Below are 18,499 nucleotides of genomic sequence, written 5' to 3' on the forward strand. Positions count from 1 at the left end.
ATACCTAACTGAATAAAGACCAAGGAGATAAAATCTAGTGTGTATTCTGCTCTCTTCTATATGCACTCTGGTTATACCTGCATCTGTCCAGACAGGGCATCTTTTTCCTGATTTATCTACCAATAACTTTTTTCCTAATTTGTCCAAAAGGGCATAACAACAAGCAGCACACTGAGCCTAATGACTATTCCTCAGGTCTTTAGTATTCTTAACAGTCCAAGTTCTCAGAAAGATGATTTACATTTGCTGTCTCCATGTCCACATTTCCTATTCATTTATAATACACTCCATTCTGGGTTCTATGCCCATCATCTGACCAAAATTTCAAGGCCCATCATTGGTCTGTATGTTGCAAGATTTAATGGACACTCTTCCATGTGGACCTAACTTAAAGCATTGCCACTGGTGACTATTGGCCTTTCTCTAAAAAAAAAAAAAAAATCCTCACTTTGATCTGGGAAGCCATATTCTCTTCATTTTTCCTTCTACTTCTCTGACTGCCCTTTCTCAGTATCCTTGTTGAATTTCCCTCCACTTATACTCAAAATGTTTTACATATTTAGTGATTCATCTCGAGTGCTCTTTTTCCCCAAATTATCTCCAAGTACACATTTTCCATAGGTATATCAGTTCTGTGGGTTTTGTAAGTAGCATGTGTTCTTAGTTTATATTCCAAACTTATAACTGTAGTTAAAGAGTTTCAATTTTATATCTCTAAGCAAGGCCTCTCTCCTCTGAGTTCTTTTCTCCCATGTCCAACTAATTAGACATATAGCAAGTGAAGATTGTTCTTATCTTCAAGGATTGTCAGTGCCATTCCCTGGATGAAGAGAATCTCTGCTCCCTCTGTACTGATACAATGTAAGGTGTCAAAGAGATCAGCAAGACACTTGTGCAGAAACTGCTGGAGACTTTGCTAAATTAAATATCCTACCTAAGTCTACACTATGTCTTTATTACTCACATGCTCTTCTTCACAAAACTTGTCTTTCAGTGTAGTCAAGTTTCTGCATTTCACTACCTTTCTTGAAGGTCCAAGATGTCAGGAAATATATGTCATCTACATTTGTCTATTCTATATGGTTTACAATACTTCGAACAGTGGATCTCAACTGTTATTGAACATCAGAAATCTTATGAAGTTTTAAAAAAATCTGAGCTTTATCTCACCCTTCAAAACTCTGATATAGCAAGTCTAAAGTGGCAGCCATGCAACCCTATTTTTAAGGTTTCATCTTAAATATTTATCAATGGGTTAAGAAAATAATGGAATATTATACAGTCTTTAAAAAGAAGGAAATCTTGCTACTTGTGACAACATGGATACAGCCAGAGGACATTATGTTAGGTGAAGTAATACAGACACAGAAGACAAATAATGCATGATTCCACTTAAATGACGTATCTAAAATAGTCAAACTTACAGAAGGAGAGAACAGAATGATGACTACCAGCTGCTCGGGGGTGGAAGAAATGGGAAGATGCTGGTCAATAGATATAAGTTGAGTTATGCAAGATGAATAAGTTTTGGAAATCTAATGTGTAGCAATATGACTATAGTAAACAATACTGTATTGTATACTTAAATTTGCTAAGAGAGTAGATCTTTAATGTTCTTACCACACACATACAAAAAAAAAGTGGTGATGGTGTTAGGTGATGTATATATTAATTTGTTATCCTAGCTTCTCACTCCCTTATTCTCTCTCTGAATTTTATCAGTTGGACAATTCCAGATGTTGCATTCTGTTCCAACATTTTTTGTCTCTTTCTCCCTTTCTCTTTAAATATCTGCCTATAGATAAAAGCAAGATCTGGATAACTGTACGTCTTGAGATAGTTTTGTTTTACCCTTAACAGTTGGATGGATTTTGTCAATCAGCCGGATATGCTGTTTGAGTTTTTACAATATATTACTAAATAAAATTGGCAATCCAATTGCCATATATATATATATATATGAGATATTTATAGTCAGACTGTATATGTTTTATATATATATGTATATATATAATGAAACAATATATAATGAAATAATCACCACAATAATAATTACATCTTGTTTTCTAGATGATTCAGGATACTGCCAGGGTTGCCAAGCATCTTAGAAGAGTTAGAAGAGTAGGTGCTCAAAAACACTTATTGAATAAACCAATCTATATTTTTCAGTAGTCACTATAAAATAATTAATCACATTAGTATTATTTAAAAAGTTGCCTTATTTCCAAAGCACAAAATAAATGTTGATATACTTGGCAAAAGACCATAGACCTCAGTACTATTTTGAATAGAAAAGCCTATGTGGGGTTTTTTCCAATAAATATAAACAGGCAGTGATTGTAGTATCCAAAATTAATAACAGTACAAAACCCACTTAATGGGAGACCAATTGATTTGGCATCCTTTTCATTTAAAATAGGCATATATTAACTTACATGATATTGTGCCAACAAATAAGGTTGCAATTTTGATCTAAAATGTGATTACTTTTAGCCTAGGAAAGTTTACTCTAAAAAAGGAGATCAAAATTGTTTGGATGAAAGAAAAGGAAAAGTATATTTTAATTCATTTACTTAATGTATTCATTCTTCTAAAATATTTAATATGAATTTTGTAAACTTAGTCACGTAGAGAAAATCTCAGAAGACTTGGGAATAATTTGATGAAAATAGATTTATTTTTCTCAGCTACCTCTGAACTATGTCATTGTTAACTCTTCCTTTCAACCCTAAGTGAAGAGATCTATGTGAATTGCCAGTATAAAGTGATTTTTTTTTATTCAATCATAACATATATCACCTCTCTTGAAGAACTAATTAACCCAAAAAGGTACAGATTGAAAAGAATCTACCATAATTTACATATGTAATGTAATTCCCTAGGATGCAATTTAGTACCAGAAAATAGGTAATTTCTCTATTAATGTGAATTACCATGAATTTTAATACCCAAAGAAATCATGAGTTGTTTTGAGTCTTATTTGGAAGAAAGTTCCCTAGGAGTTACTACTGCCCTGCCATATGCCAAATATCATCCTATTTCCCTATGTACACAGTGAGTGCTTTAATGTTTGTTAATAGTATTGCTCTTAATAGTTAATATTGATCCCAAAACAGCAAACAGAAATTAGAGACAAGAACTTCTGAGCATGCCTTGAAGAGTCCTGGGGCAACAGTACGAAGGTATTATACAGTAATTAGGTATTAAACAGTATGAAGTGTCCATTCCTTACCTGCTTTCACCTTGTAGATTTCCTTTCCAGACAACTAGAACTCTGGTGTTACCAAAAGGCTAAGACATCTACTCTAGACAAGAACATATATGGAGCCATTATTATTATTAATCTTGTCCTTCAAAATGTCTGAAATATATTTGTTGTAGGAGTCATGTCTCAATTTATTATTTAAGAAGTTCACTTCTTTTCTGTTTTTTCCCTTTTTTGTCTATTGTTTATATGTCCTCACCTGAAATTATATTAGATTTTTTTAAATGTTTAATAGTTAATAGATTAAATTAATCAATAAGAATAGAAAAGTACCAACATATAACAACAGGTGTTTTAAAATGGAGGCCATAAAAAAAAATAAAATAAATAAAATAAATAAAAAATAAAATGGAGGCCATCCAGTCTCTCAAGCTGTACATGTATGAACACACACACACTCACACTGTGCAAGAGCCCCCAAACATTCAAAGCTTTGGCATTTTTCAGAACTGCATTATCCATTATTAGAATCCAAGATTCTAATAATCTCAATGTTAGTATTTTGAAATTCTAGTAACATATGAAATTTGTTATAATAGCTGTTGTTTTTTAATATTGTCCTCAAAAAGAGATTTTACTTTTAGTGTTTTGAAATAGATTCCTCTGCCCACAATGACTATAAAGGGCATGCTGTAAAGTATATCCCGGTGGAAACCCCTTTGCCTGATAGGGACTGCCTAAATGTTTAATGACATTAGCTCCTTGCAAACGACATTCATTTCCTGCATATGCAAATTTTCTTAATGTGAACCCCCCATAACAGGTAGAATGTATAAAGTTAATGAAGCCATGTAATTACAATCACTATGGTGACTGCAGTCCCATGAGAACAATAATGCGATAATATACATGAGTTTGACTTTCTTTGGAAACAGCAGCTTATAATTTGAAAATAGACAGTAAAATATTTTCATTATCGTCCTCTAACTCCTAAGGCAAAAGCAGGTACAAATAGATTATGCTCTTTATTAACTGAAAATAAAATGATAAGAGAAAGCAAAAATACAATGTTAGTAATTGTTTATTTTCAATTTTAAATGCCTTCATTTGGCTTCATTTTAAAGCTTTTTCTTCCATTATTCAGTAAAACACGAAGGCCTTTGAAACCAGATTTTTTTCCCTTAAATCCTGATCTTGTTAATCCCAGGGAGGCCACATACCTAGTGTTTGCTGCTACTGTGCTAAAATGACATGACTAGTCATTTTCAATGGGATAACAAACTTCTCAAATATTTCTCAGTGATATAAGAAGACTGGGAGGGGGAGTGAAAGGATGATTCTTGCTGTGTTGATTTGCTTTTATTATAATTATTTCATGTTTTCTGAGAAAAACAGGAAGCAAATACATAACACAGTAGAAATTCTACAACTCCCTTCCTGTAGGCTTGTTCTGAGCAGCAGCTAAGTCCATATTCAGCCGAAGTGAAGATGGTCATATACAGTAAATTTTATTGATAGCTCAGAGGGTTGTTTGTTTGTTTGAGGGGGTGCATATTAGATACACTAGTACCTACATTTGTTTCTGTCATCTCACCTCTCTGTCCATTTATCTCCCCAAATGCCAAAGAAAGCATAATCTCTGTTCTTTGTATCACTCAGGACAAAACATTACATGAAGTATCTCCTGGGAAGACACCGAATCAATTCATCTACAGTAGATCATCATATAATGTGTATGAAGATGGCCCACAACTGAACCTCCCTTATAGCCTTTCCAGTCAATCACACTTACCCTGACTCTCACTCACTCATCTAAAATGGAGGGCCTTTCTTTATCAAGCAGCTGGGTTTGGGTAAGAGTTGGTGGCACACCAACATACAGTGAGAATTTTGTGCTTCAAATAGATGAGAGATATATTCCCCTGTAAAATGAAAACTAATAAAGTAATATTCAGCTTCATGCAATTACATGTTTTAAAAATTAACCATTTGAAACTGTTTGGAGAACACTAATTGATTTTCTTAATCTTCCAAATTAAATTCAATACAACCCATTAGAGATGGAACTAGTCATGGTCAAGCACTGAAAATTTTATGTGTTATATAAGTGTATATGTTGTTGCTTATTTTTTAATTAATAAACTTCAATCCTCAGAGTAGTTTAAGGTTCACAGTAAAATTTACCAGAAAGTACAAAATTTCCATTTACCCCTTGCCACCCCCTTACACATATATACAACCCCTTCCACTATGAACATAACACCCCACAGTGGTATATTTATTAGAATCAATGAACCTACATTGACACACTATCATCATCCACAGTCCATAATTCACATTAGGGCTCACTCTTGGTATTATATACTCTTGCAGTTTTTTTTTTAAGATTTTATTTATTTATTAATGAGAGCGAGAGAAAGCGGCAGAGACACAGGCAAAGGGAGAGGCAGGCTCCATGCAGGGAGCCGGATGTGGGACTCGATCCCAGGGTTTCCAGGATCAGGCCCTGGGCCGAAAGAGGCCCAAAACCGCTGAGCCACCTGGGCTGCCGTGGTCTCTTTTAGTTTTTGATAAATGTCTAATGACATCTATCCACCATTGCAGTATCATACAGAATAGTTTCACCACCCTAAAAAATCCTCTGTTCCCCGCCTATCCATCCCTCTCTCCCTTGAACCCTTGGCAACTCTTCTTCTTTTCACTGTCTCCATAGTTTTGCCTTTTCTAGAATGCCATATAGTTAGATTCGTAAGTGTGTAGCCTTTCCAGATTAGCTTCTTTCACATAATAATACACATTTAAGTTTCTTCTACAAGTTTTCATGGCTTAATGGATCCTTTCTTCTTTAACACTGAATAATATTCTACTATTTGGATGTACTGCAGTTATGTAGCTATTCAGCAAAAGGACTTTTTGATTGCTTCCATTTTGGTGATTATAAACAAAACTGGTTTCAAATTTTGAGTGCAGTTTTTTGTGTGGACAGGTTTTCAATTCATTGGGTAAATAACAAGGATTGAATAATATATATTTTGACTTGACTAGTATTTTTCCCTGATGATAAATTTTCATGAATTGACTTCTGGGTCAGAACGGTAGACTCAGGAGATGGAATTTGTAGATTTGGACCAATATTAAAAAGCAAAAAAATAAATAAATAAATAAAATGCTTTTGGCTAATTCACCAATTATCTAAAGAAAATTGTGAAAAATTTAGAAGATGGGAAGTGGCTACAGAGATGGCATTTGGACATGTAATTAGTACATTTATTTGAACAGTCTCTACCATATATCTATGGAGAGAAGGTAAGAACAAAGACTGAGTTTCCATGAAATCTGACATTAAGGTTAAAAGTGAAATAACTAAAGAATACTAGATGTTTTATATTAAGCTGGTCAATTCAATATGATATTTTTTTCTGAACATTGAAGCTAAAGGAAAATGTGTGTGTGCATGTGTGTGTGCGTGTGTATGTGTGTTTGTATGAAAGATTTAAACTTCAAAAATTAGGGAAACTCCTTAGTATTTTCCCTTGACCCTACACTGGATGATGTTTTGTTTGTACAGGTGGCAGGTAAACAGTGAAATGGTTAAACATCAACCAACATATATTTGAAGTCTCAATTATCACCTCTATGTTTAAAATATACTCTAGGGACACCTGGGTGGCTCAGTGGTTAAACATCTGCTTTCTGCTCGGGGCATGATCCTGGAGTCCCAGGATCAAGTCCCACATCGGGCTCCCTGCTACTCCCTCTGCTTATGTCTCTGCCTGTCTCTCTCTCTGGGTCTCTCATGAACAAATAAATTTTAAAAATATATTTTAATCAGTTTTTGCCTCCAAAATTCCACCAAACTTGTTTCTGTTCATGTCACCAGTGACCTTCACATTACTAAATTTAATCCTGATTTCTTGGTTTTCATTCTATTTCATCTATCTTCTGCATTTGACAGTTATTCACTTCTGTCCTCTTGCTCTGCTTTCTTGCAAGGCACCATACTCTCTTAGCTTTTCTTCTACTTCACTGTTCCTCCTTCTCCATATGCTTGGCAGGATCCTCCTCATCTATCTCATCTGTGATGGTGTAGCACAAGGATCAGTCTTAGGTCTTCGTTTCTACCTGCATTTGCTTCTTTGGTGATGTCATCATGTCTCAAGCCCTCACTTATCCCATATATGCTCATTTCCAGTTTCACAACTCCAGCCAGACCTCTCTCTTGAACTCTATGAATATTTGTTGAATTAACAAGAGTATGTTCTTAAAGTACTCGGTATTTGTAGAATGGTCATGAAAAGCTTTAAAGAACAGATGACAATAGTTAAGAAATAACAAATGTTGGCAAGGATGTGGAAAAATGGAACCCTCTTTTAGAAATGTAAATTGATGCAACCACTGTGTAAAACAGTATGGATTTTTCTCAAAAAATTTAAAAATAGATTTCTGTTTTCTATTTTTTTAATTTATTTTTATATTTCATATACCCTATGATCCAATAATTCCTCTACTGTGTATTTACCCCCCAATTTGAAAACACTAATTCAATAAGATATGCAATCCTATGTTCATTGCAACATTATTTTACAAGCTATGAAAGCAACATAAGTGTCTTGTAAAGATGAATGAAAAAGATGTAGAATATATCCACAATGCAATGTTATGCAGCTATTAAAAAAAATGAGATCTTACCATTTAGGACAACATGGATGGACATATGTTAAGGGAAATAAGTCAAACAGAGAAAGAAAATGCCATATAATTTCACTTAAATGTGGGATCTTAAAAAAAAAAACAAATAAACAGAAACAAACTCAAGAATACAGAGAACAAAATGGTGGTTGTGGTGGGGGTGGTAAGGGCAAGGACAAAATAGGTGAAGGGGATAAAGAAGTGCAAACTTGCAGTTATAAATAAGTCATGGAGATGAAAAAAGAGAGAGGGTGAAGATAGCACATCTTATATCTATTTAAATTTGGTTGCTTGCAAGGAAAACATAGCCTCAAATTTACTGTAGAAATGTCTCCATTATCACAGGTGAGCTATATGAAACAGCCTAAAGTTTATTATTCCTTACTTACATCCAGTAGAGGGAAAAGCTTAATTCTTTTTCAACTTTCTGACCAAAAGAACCAGGATTCTTTCTGAGTAGATCATGTTACATCATTTGGTCATCCCTGAACTAATTATTATGGCAACTGTGATAGAATTAATAGTGGACCACTTAGACTCCACATCTGACAATAAGGTTGAGAGTTTAATAAACAAAGAAGCATACAAAGAGTAAAGGAACAGTATGAAGCCTGAAAGTGCTTACATTTTGAGGGATCCCTTAACTATCAGTGTGATTGGTGCATAAATTGCATGAAAATTTTCAGTGAAGCTGAAAACAGTTTAGCACTAGCATGGAGAGAAACAAAAGTATATTATTTTAAAAGGACAAGTTACCACGCTCAAAGTGTCTTCCCTTTATCTGGGAACTCAAAATCATTAGCCATAAGGATGTAGTGAAGATCAAATATTCCATGATGCACCTCCAGCGGATATGCGTGCTAACATTTTATTATTAAGACTAATAGTCTTGTAAAGATCACTTAAAGTTTTATAAGGTTTAAGCTCATTAGGAATATATGATTAATTTTTTTTTAGTTCACAACATGCTGATTGCACAAATTCAAAATAAAATATTGTTATTGGAAGGTCTAAAGGTGGTTGGACCCTTGGTATTCTTTCCTCAAAAAAATATGCTTGGGGACTCCATTTATTAGGATTTTATAAACCAATATGCCCATGAGGTAATGTCAATGTCTCACTAATAGAACTTCAATATTTGAAGCTTTACATTTTGTTTGAAACTTTCAATAAAAGCTTCAAAATAAGTACTATATTTTTACTTTTAGCAAAACTGGAAATTATCCTAATTATGTCATGACTATATAGCACCTACCTAGATTTCTGCTCACTCTCCACTGAAGGATGAAATAAATGGTCAATAAGCTTGTATTTTTACTACTCCTGATTTGCAATAGAAATAGTCCAGAAGCCAGAAATGATATTATATTGTGCCATTGATAATTCTGCATTGTTTGAATGATAAACACAATCATTAATTGTTTCCTGTTCAAAAATATGTTATAGATTTGAACTTACCTTCCTGATTCAGAGACAGACCATTCTACACTAAAAGCAAATCCACAAGTATGTCTATGATTCATTTTATACTTTGGCCATATTTTTCTTTATTTCTGTTTCCTCACTATATCTATAATTGAAAATAGTGGCAACTACAACCATGTTCCCAATCTCCATCTCAAATGTGCAATAAATGTGTGCATTATTTCTACACATTTATTCACTGAGTCAGCATAGGAGAAGGGAACTGCCTCTCACTGTTTTGGATCTCTGGAATTTGGTTGGGTCACATCTGTAATTGGAGAGGATAGCTTATATCCAGTCAGCCCAAGCAGCATCGAGTATCCTTCAATAATTGATAAAATGCTCAGCCCCCATACTTTCTTTATTGTAGTCATTCAATATTATACCATTGCTGTAAATTCTATCACAGGATCTCTCCTTCCCTGCACTAAGATTATGTAGGAAGGAGCTCTGAGATTCCCTTGTCAAATTTATCTCCGAGTAAGTGCTCCTATTCTATTTTATTTCAATGTATGACTCCCCAACCACTTAATGCATTTCAATAAAAATATTTATTTTACTATCTCAATAGCAGACTAGCTCTATGATGTTTCTGGCTATTCACAATCTGAATAGCATTGAAAACGCTATAATGTTACTACTTGTCATTTATAAGCTAACTATCATTTGCACAACACAGTACTATGACATGATAAAATTGGTTCTTAGAAAATTGTTAGACACCTGAGAGCAAGCTAATATTTTCTGGAAAAGGGATTGGATCATTCTCTGGAATTGAGTACATTAATAGTTAAATGGCCAAGAACTATTGGAAAGAGAATTCCCTAATTCTCTCTGCCTTACTGAAGGGAGGATCAGGTGCATATACTTGAAAAAACAATCAACTAGGAAAAGCCTGCAAATACAAATTTAAATTGTATATGCAGACGCCAGCTAAAAGTAGAGGAGGAAACACTGCAAAATTGGGTGAAATTATAGATATTCCTACACTTCCTTCAGCAATCCACTTCAGCTTTTAGTTGTGGTTAATAAGCTTATCCAGAATATTTGCTTTAGCCTCCTTCTGTCTTTCCTGCCAGCCTCTACCTGGCCTCCCTCCTTAACTTCCCTGTTTTCTTCTTGCTTTGATTATCATGATTAGAAAAGTCAGTAGCAAAGCTTTGGTGTTTTATCTTTCAAGGTAAAATTTAGACTTTGTATTTAAAATATATGGAATATATACTTTCTACATCGATGCCTCCCAACTACATGTCAAAAGCCTACTGTCTCTGTTCCCAACAGTAGAATAGATTCATTATAAAATTAATATGTTTTCATGGAAAAATTAAAACATAAAACAAACAGCATGCCATCTATTCCAAGGAATTCTCTAAGCAATCCTTTGGGCAGAATTACTTTCTTCTTTCTCTGAAATCCCACAACTCATTTTATAAACCTCTCTTTATTCATTTCATATAATAATCATGTATACTTCTACCTACTATTTTAGAACGCAGGCTAAGGCCATGTCTTAGTAGTCACTGATGCCCTACAGTACACAACATCTAAATAAATTCTGATTTTGAAAAAATGCAGTGACTTTATATATTCCTTACATGAGTTACTGTCATGTCTCCAAAGTTACAGAGAGACTTCCTTAAAAATAACAAAATTGGAAGCTGAAAAAGAAAAACCCTCTTCCAAGTAACTAGACAGCAGTAGGAATAAGATAATAAGACTAAGTAACCAAGAAAAAGAAAATGTGTTAATGCTGGGGTGCCTGGGTGGCTCAGTCGGTTCAGTGTCAGACTTCTGATTTCAGCTCAGGTCGTGATCTCAGGGTTGTGAGGTTGAGCCCCACATTGGACCCCACACTCAGTGGGAGTCTACTTGGGATTCTCTCTCTCTCTCTCCCTCTCCCTCTGCCCCTCATGTGCTCTCTCTCTCTCTCTTTCTTCTCTCTCTCTAAAATAAGTGATAAATAAATCTTTAAAAGAAAATGCAATAATGTCAAATATAAGCATTTGAAATAATAGACTTGCTATCACCCAAAACTTCCATCTAGCTTTCAGTTTTCACATCACAGAGCATGCCACTAAAAATGGACAATTTTAGTTCACTCCCAAAATGGAAATCTAAGCAAAAGAAAGCCTTGAAAGTGAAAAACAACCCTAGAAGCTTGCATTAAAATTGGAAAGGAGTCTTGGGGGGAAAAAAGACTAATGCCTTATAGTTGTGAAACCTTTATGGTTATAATGTATGTTGTAGATCCAATGAACTGTTAGCATCATCAAGTAAGAACTCCACAGATAGTTAGCAATTGGTATTACTACTTGAAGAAGATTTTGCCATATCCCACAAACAAATAACAGCCCATGCTCCCATGAGGAAAACTAAAAGAATGAGAAGAGAAAGTTGTTTCTATCATCGTGGCTTGAATACTTGAAAACTCATTGTCAGGAGCCAGCAGAATGGAGCACTTAAAAGCAAGGGTTTTAAAGCCAAATAGACCTTGATACAAATCCAGGTCGTGTTCATGAAACTTTGGGCAATTTACTTAACCTAAATGTTTTCATCTGTAAAATCAAAATATCCACATGTATCTATCAAGAGGTTATATAACCTACTTATCACAGGGCCTACACATATAAACATTAAGTAGTCACTAGGAAAAGTCTGACTTTAACTTGACAGAGTCTCAGATAAAAATAGTTTCATGTCATTACCCTATAGAGGATCTCATTTAACATAAGGAAGAATTTTTCTGATCACATGGTTAATGAAACGCATCAGGACATTAAAATAAGTATAACTTCATACTCACCTCCTACCACCTTTTCTGTAACTGGCAGTCATCCCAGATTCTCTTGGGTGCACTGACTTTGAAAAAAAAAAAAAAAAGAGTTCCCATCATTTCTTAGTGCTGTCATCTAGAAAACAAAAACAAAAACAAAAACAAAAACAAAGCATTGATGCATTGATGTCAAACTAAGTTGAAGATCAAAATGCAAAGGCTGACTTTAAAAAAATCCTTTCTACTACATGAATGATTAATTTTATAAAGAAATGAAAATCTTCTGCCCAGAGCACAAAGAATGTAACCATTACTGTGCTATAAATACCCCAGGCAGCATCAGGGGATAGAGAAGGAAAAGGACAGTGAAACTCATGACATCTTTAAAAAGCCCTTTTCTTACAGGGTTCTAAATCAAAAACAGATTATTCACCAAAAGCTTTTTGATACCTTGAAGGGTTTCTTGGCTGTTTCTTTGGAAGCTATCATTCACGAGTTCACACTGATGCAACATTAGCTGTCACTCAGAGATGAACTTAAAATTGCTGCCACATGGACAGAAAAATCAGTATCAGGAAGAAAGTGTCTTTGTAAACTCAGAAAACATATTTTCTTTAAAATGGAAAGGCTGACCATGTGATAAATGCTTTTCATATAATGGATAAAACCACTCTCTACTGCAAGAAGCATGCACTGACCTTCTGAGACCTGGCAGGTCTCAGATTTTTTTTTCTTCAAATCACATGTAAGATTTCACTTTACTGGGTGCCCTCATAGCACCCATATCTTGCATTTCTCTCCTTCATCTCCCCACTTCCTTTATTCTTTTGCCTCAAGAAAGATAATTAAAATAACTTGTAAGTTAGAAAATAAGGCTTTAAATAGAGATTAACGGAGACAGGAGTTATCTGACAGACATTAGATGGAGAATTAACGTTTTTTAAAATGTAAAATATTTTATGGTTGATTCCATTTAATTCAACAAAAGTTTGTTGAACACATGTACATGGCTTTGTGCTTAACATCACAAAAGGATATGAAGAAGAAACAAACAAGAAATTGATCTTCAAGGGGCTTTAATGTAGAAGGCAAATATTTTAAAGAACGGACATGATTTGCAGTTTGTTGTTAATGCTTCAATAAATCTAAAGGAGATTTGAACAAATCATTGCTGGGAGAGAGGTGGGTGTTATGAAAAACAAATGAATATTTTCCAATAGTTTTTTCAGAGAAAGCTGAGTAGAGTTTCAGCTATAGTGGTAGACCTCAAGGGTCAATAAGGCAGTTTAAATTGGGAGAATGATCACAGCTAATGGGTTCTGAGGATGCTGAAATTTCAAGACTGGTTGTAGCATAAGATAAATGAGGCAAAGTGTTGGGAAAGATCTTAAAAGGTAGGCTGGCATCAGATCTTAGATTTACATGCTATGCTAGGGAATTGGATTACAAGGAGAAGGAGTCTTTACAATTGGAGCAGTGAAGTTACAGGATCAGAGTTATAGTTTAGGAAGCTAAACAACGAGATTGATTAGTGGTAGAAGATATCACAAGGCCAACTTGAAGATTATTTGCAATCGGGAAGTGGAAGCACAGGACTGAAGTATGTAGTAGGGGTGGAGAGGAGGAAACATATTTGGAAATAGCTTTTGATAATTGACAGAACTTGGTGCTATACAAAAGTTGATTTGAAGATTATTCTGAAACTTTAAGATGAGGTTTCTGCAAGAGAAACAATTTAAAATGAATAATTAGGGAAGAAAGTGAGAATAACAGGACCAGCTTTTGAGTGGATTGAGGTTGATGGCAACAAGAAGTGAACTATTAGTAGGTTGTTCACTTATTCAGCAACATTTTGGGAGAGTCTCATAGGTGTCATACCAGTACCAGGCAACTGGTATATGAAAAGGAACATATCTAAAGAAAAATATTTTGGGTTATTTTATCAAACTATATCACACAATAATCCCATTCACTGATTGTTGTCATTTTTCTAACATATAGTTTGAAATCAGTTGCGTATTGAAAAGCTTCTGTTTTCACCTAGTCTGGAATTTCAATAATTCTACAAAAATGTTTGCTTTTGCCTAAAGTTCAAATAGTCACAGAAATGTAAACATTTAAAATTTGAAATGAACGTTTTAGCCCATCACAATCAATAAAATGCACAATAAACTCTGGGTGTCAAAGACAAGTTGTTAATTCTCCCTAAAGATTATGTAATAGGAATAGATTACTAATATGTTAGATCCTAGACTGCTCTAAACTTAAAATTTTGACAAACTGAAATTGGAAGAACAACAAATAGAAAAATATATAGTGTTGATATTTGGTAAGTGGATTACATTTATATATATTTGACTAAACACAGAACTTTATTTTAGGGCCTTCGTTGTGAACTTTCCCAGCATGATTTAATAAAACTGTAGTATGTGAATGAATATACAAACTAGTGTAAGAGTCATTACTTTCATTAAGAATATTACAGTGAATAAATTAACCCAAAACAATAAAACCTGAGCAGTTGATATATGCAAGTCATTTACATCTTGTAGACTCATTTGGGGTAGGGAAAAATAAATGTGTTACGGTGGAGGTTTCATTAGCCCTTGCATTTCAATTGACTTCAAAAGCACACAATAAGAATACAAAAGCAATAAATATCATCCATAAACAAGAATACCATACGGGGTTGTGGCTTTTTTTTTAACAAGATGTTCTGTGCCATTACACTTTAATAGTCCTGCTGAATTTTCAATATGAAAAAAGCTAAAGAGGCCTGCCGTAGTGCCATCACTGTATTCTGTAGTCATATTTTATCCTGTTTTATTACATCACTCTGTATTCTGAGCTACGTACATGATGATGTCTCACGGGATATGCCAAAGATACTGCAGGAAACCTTAAATGTAATATATTGACATCTTTTGGCATTCCATACCTGATACTAAAGAGCTTGGCTTACGTGGTGAAAAATAAATACTCAGTGTAAGTCACATAATAACAGTATGTCATATCCACCAGATTTATAAGCCTGAGGATTTATTGACAGATTCAGATATTTTAAAGGTGTTTTCATTTAGCATCTTACTGGTATCCTGGTAGATATATACTGAAAAGACCTGTTCACTGCACTCTTGAGAGGAGAATAAAGCCGAAAAGACTTTTTTTGACAGCTGGCCATGTGCTCCTTTACTTTCACTATATCCTTTGGGGATAAGATTTCTTTTTAATCCTGTCTAGATCAGTATTATTTTTCAAAAGATTTGTATTTGCTATACAGACAAGAATGAAAACTCTAGACTTCAAAATTGATAATGCTGAGTTGAAATCTCACTGGTGATACAACAAAGAACTCTAGAGATTAAAGCAGAAAAAACATAAAAAATAATCTCCTTGTAACAAATATTAAGAAAAAAATTTAAATACCCCTTGAATATAGTTGTTACATGAAAAGAACTTTGGAGATTCTTTTGGGGATTAATTAATACATGATAAGCCCCACTTATAATAGCTAATGATGCCTCCAGAATAGACATTCTGGGTAGTCCTTCTAGAACCATACAATAAAGTACTCACAGATATTCAGGGTAAGCCTTATGAGCACAACCTTGAAAAAAAAAAAAAAAAAAAAAAGAAGAAGAAAAAGTCCCTCAGCTCCCTGGAGGGTTTGCACTCTAGATTCAGTTCAGGTACTTCATCAGGAAAGACATTGGGGCTTGAAAGAACTTATACCTGTCTGCCTCTAAAACCCCTACACACCTCACCATGCTCTTACTTAACAGACTCCTCTTCCTTCAGTTCTAAGATTTCCACTTCTTCAGAGAAGTATATCTTGGTTGTTCTACCTAACGTATCCCAGCTCCCAAGTCATTTCCTTCTTAACACTTTGCCTCATTTGCTTCTTTATATTATCAAAATCTATAGTCACTGGGTTTACAGATTTGTTTCCTTGCCTGTTTAAGGCTCTGACACAAGAATGTTATCTCCAAAGAGGGAGGGATCATGTCTATATTTCATTGCTATGTACCAGCATCTTGCACAGTGCAAGGCACATGGTCAGGTATAATACATATTTTGGAAGGGGGTAAGAAAAGGAAGATAAACAATTGAAGGAAAGAAAGGAAGGAAAGAAGGGAGAGAGACAAGAGAAAGAGGCGGAGGAGTCGGGAAGAGAGAGAAGAGAACGGAGAGGGAAGGGGAGGGGAGGGAAAGGGCAGAGAAATGGCAAGGAGGGGGGAGGGGAGAGGATGGAAACAGAAAAAAGCAGCACACTTTGTGGTTTACAGCTTTTCTTGTTTGTTTTATTAGACTTATACTAACTAGTACTAGTGTTTGACTAGGGTTGGATGACTTAACTGCTTTTGACCTCTTTCTTTTTTTAATGAAAATAATAACCAGAGTTGCTTGATTGTTGCCAAGTCTAAATGATACAGCAATTGTGAAGCTCTATGCAAATTGCCAAGCATAATACATAAAAAATTTGTAATCTATAAAGCCCTAAAGAAATGTTAGGTATTACCATTGGCTGAAGTTACAGCCACTTAGCTTATCCCCACTAAGCATAACTGCACAACCAATAGTTTCATTCTGGTTACTCCTCCATCCATAAGCATATTGATATAAGGATATTAAGGATCACTCTTAAATGTATACAGTGTCTTTATTCAATTAACTGGCTGTTAATATAGTACTTGAGCATACCCTTACCATGGAGCAACATAATAACAATAATAATAAGTTAGATTGTTGAACGGTTATTATGAGCTTGAAACCATTCTACTATTACAAGCTTTTTAAATATCTCTTATCTCGTTTGCTCTTTACAAAATCCTGTGAGGTAACATCTAATTATTCCTATCTTAATTTTAAATTGAGTAAACTGAGGCACAGAAAGATTAAGTAGTTTGCTCAAGGACCGAATCTAGGAAGAGACAAAGGCTGGCTGTGAAGAGAGTATCTAGCTCTAAGGTTGCCCCCTCTTAACCTGTGTTCTGCAGGATTCTTAACAAGCAATCTATCTGTATGAACCCACAATTATAAGGCCTGTGGAATTATTCCTGAAAGTGGATCTTGAATCCAGAACTGTGTTCAGCCAATAGACAGAATGGTTCTCTTTTTGTATACCCAGTAAGAATATAAAATAGTGACAGGGAGATGCCAGAAATGAAAAAAGTGTCCAACAATTGAAAAAAGAATTTTCCAAATATTTTGAAAAGTACCCCTTGGTTCTAGTCCTGAGATAATTTCTTACTTTGTCAGAGTCCTCAATTTGTATTTGCTGGTTTGCAAACTGTGCTCTGTACTATGGAAGCAGGAAGAGACTGAAGTAAGTGGCAGGGTTTTGGGGTTTTGTTTTTTGTGAGTTTTTTTAAAGATTTTATTTCCTTATTTGAGAAAGAGTGACAGCGAGAACACAAGCAGAGGGAGATGCCGAAGGAGAGAGAGAAGCAGACTCCCCACAAAGCAGGGAGTTCCATGCGGGGCTCTATCCCAGCAACCACAAGATCAAGACCTGAGCCAAAGGCAGATGCTTAACCAACTGAGCCACCCAGGTGCCCCAGGAGGTAGCAGTTTTAATAAACAAGGCTTGTCTTGGGCAGCCCCCAAACGAGTAGAGCTCTGTACCTGCCCACTAGAATCTTAAAAGCTCATATAGAGGTCTTAACAGGGTTCAGTTATATATTCAATCCAGATGGTCTCAACAACACGGTATTCTCTCAAAGCTACATACTTGAAACAGTTCCACCTATGGGAACAGTGGGAGAAGTGTACACTCCAAGGACAGGGCAGAGAGTGAGGAGTCTCTTGTTGCCCAGATCTAGCCCATGGGTCAACTGGTGGTCGTTTCCTCTCGATGATGTCCTCCAAGAGTATTGTGCTTAAAGATTTTCAGAGAAAAAATGAACAAGCATCAGAAACTCTAAGAAGTTTCTACACAGTTCCCAGGCTTCTATAACTTACACTGCCTCTGTCTACCCACTCTTGAGAAGCTCTCTCCTTAGTACTACTTGGTGAGTCCCATTCCTAAAAACTGTTCTCTATTCCATTAGCTGTTAGTCTTGGAATAAAGTTAAGAATCACTAGTTTAAACAGAGATTGGTGTGCAGAGAATGAGGGGGCAGATGGAGAGTGGATTTTGTTCTATTCTGCTCAAATATAAACTGAGAATTGTTTCGAAGGCTATTACTAAAACTGCTGTGCTAACAAGATGTAGTAGTAATAATAATAATAATAATAATAATAATAATAATAATAATAATGCCATTACTCTGTGCTTACTAGATACTCAGTTACAACTAACATATATATTATGTTCTCTTGTTACCTCCATCTTACCCAACAAACTATTTCAGTTATTTGCCCAAGGT

The sequence above is a fragment of the Canis aureus genome, chromosome 18, assembly GCF_053574225.1.
Source record: "Canis aureus isolate CA01 chromosome 18, VMU_Caureus_v.1.0, whole genome shotgun sequence".
Taxonomy (NCBI): Eukaryota; Metazoa; Chordata; class Mammalia; order Carnivora; family Canidae; genus Canis; species Canis aureus.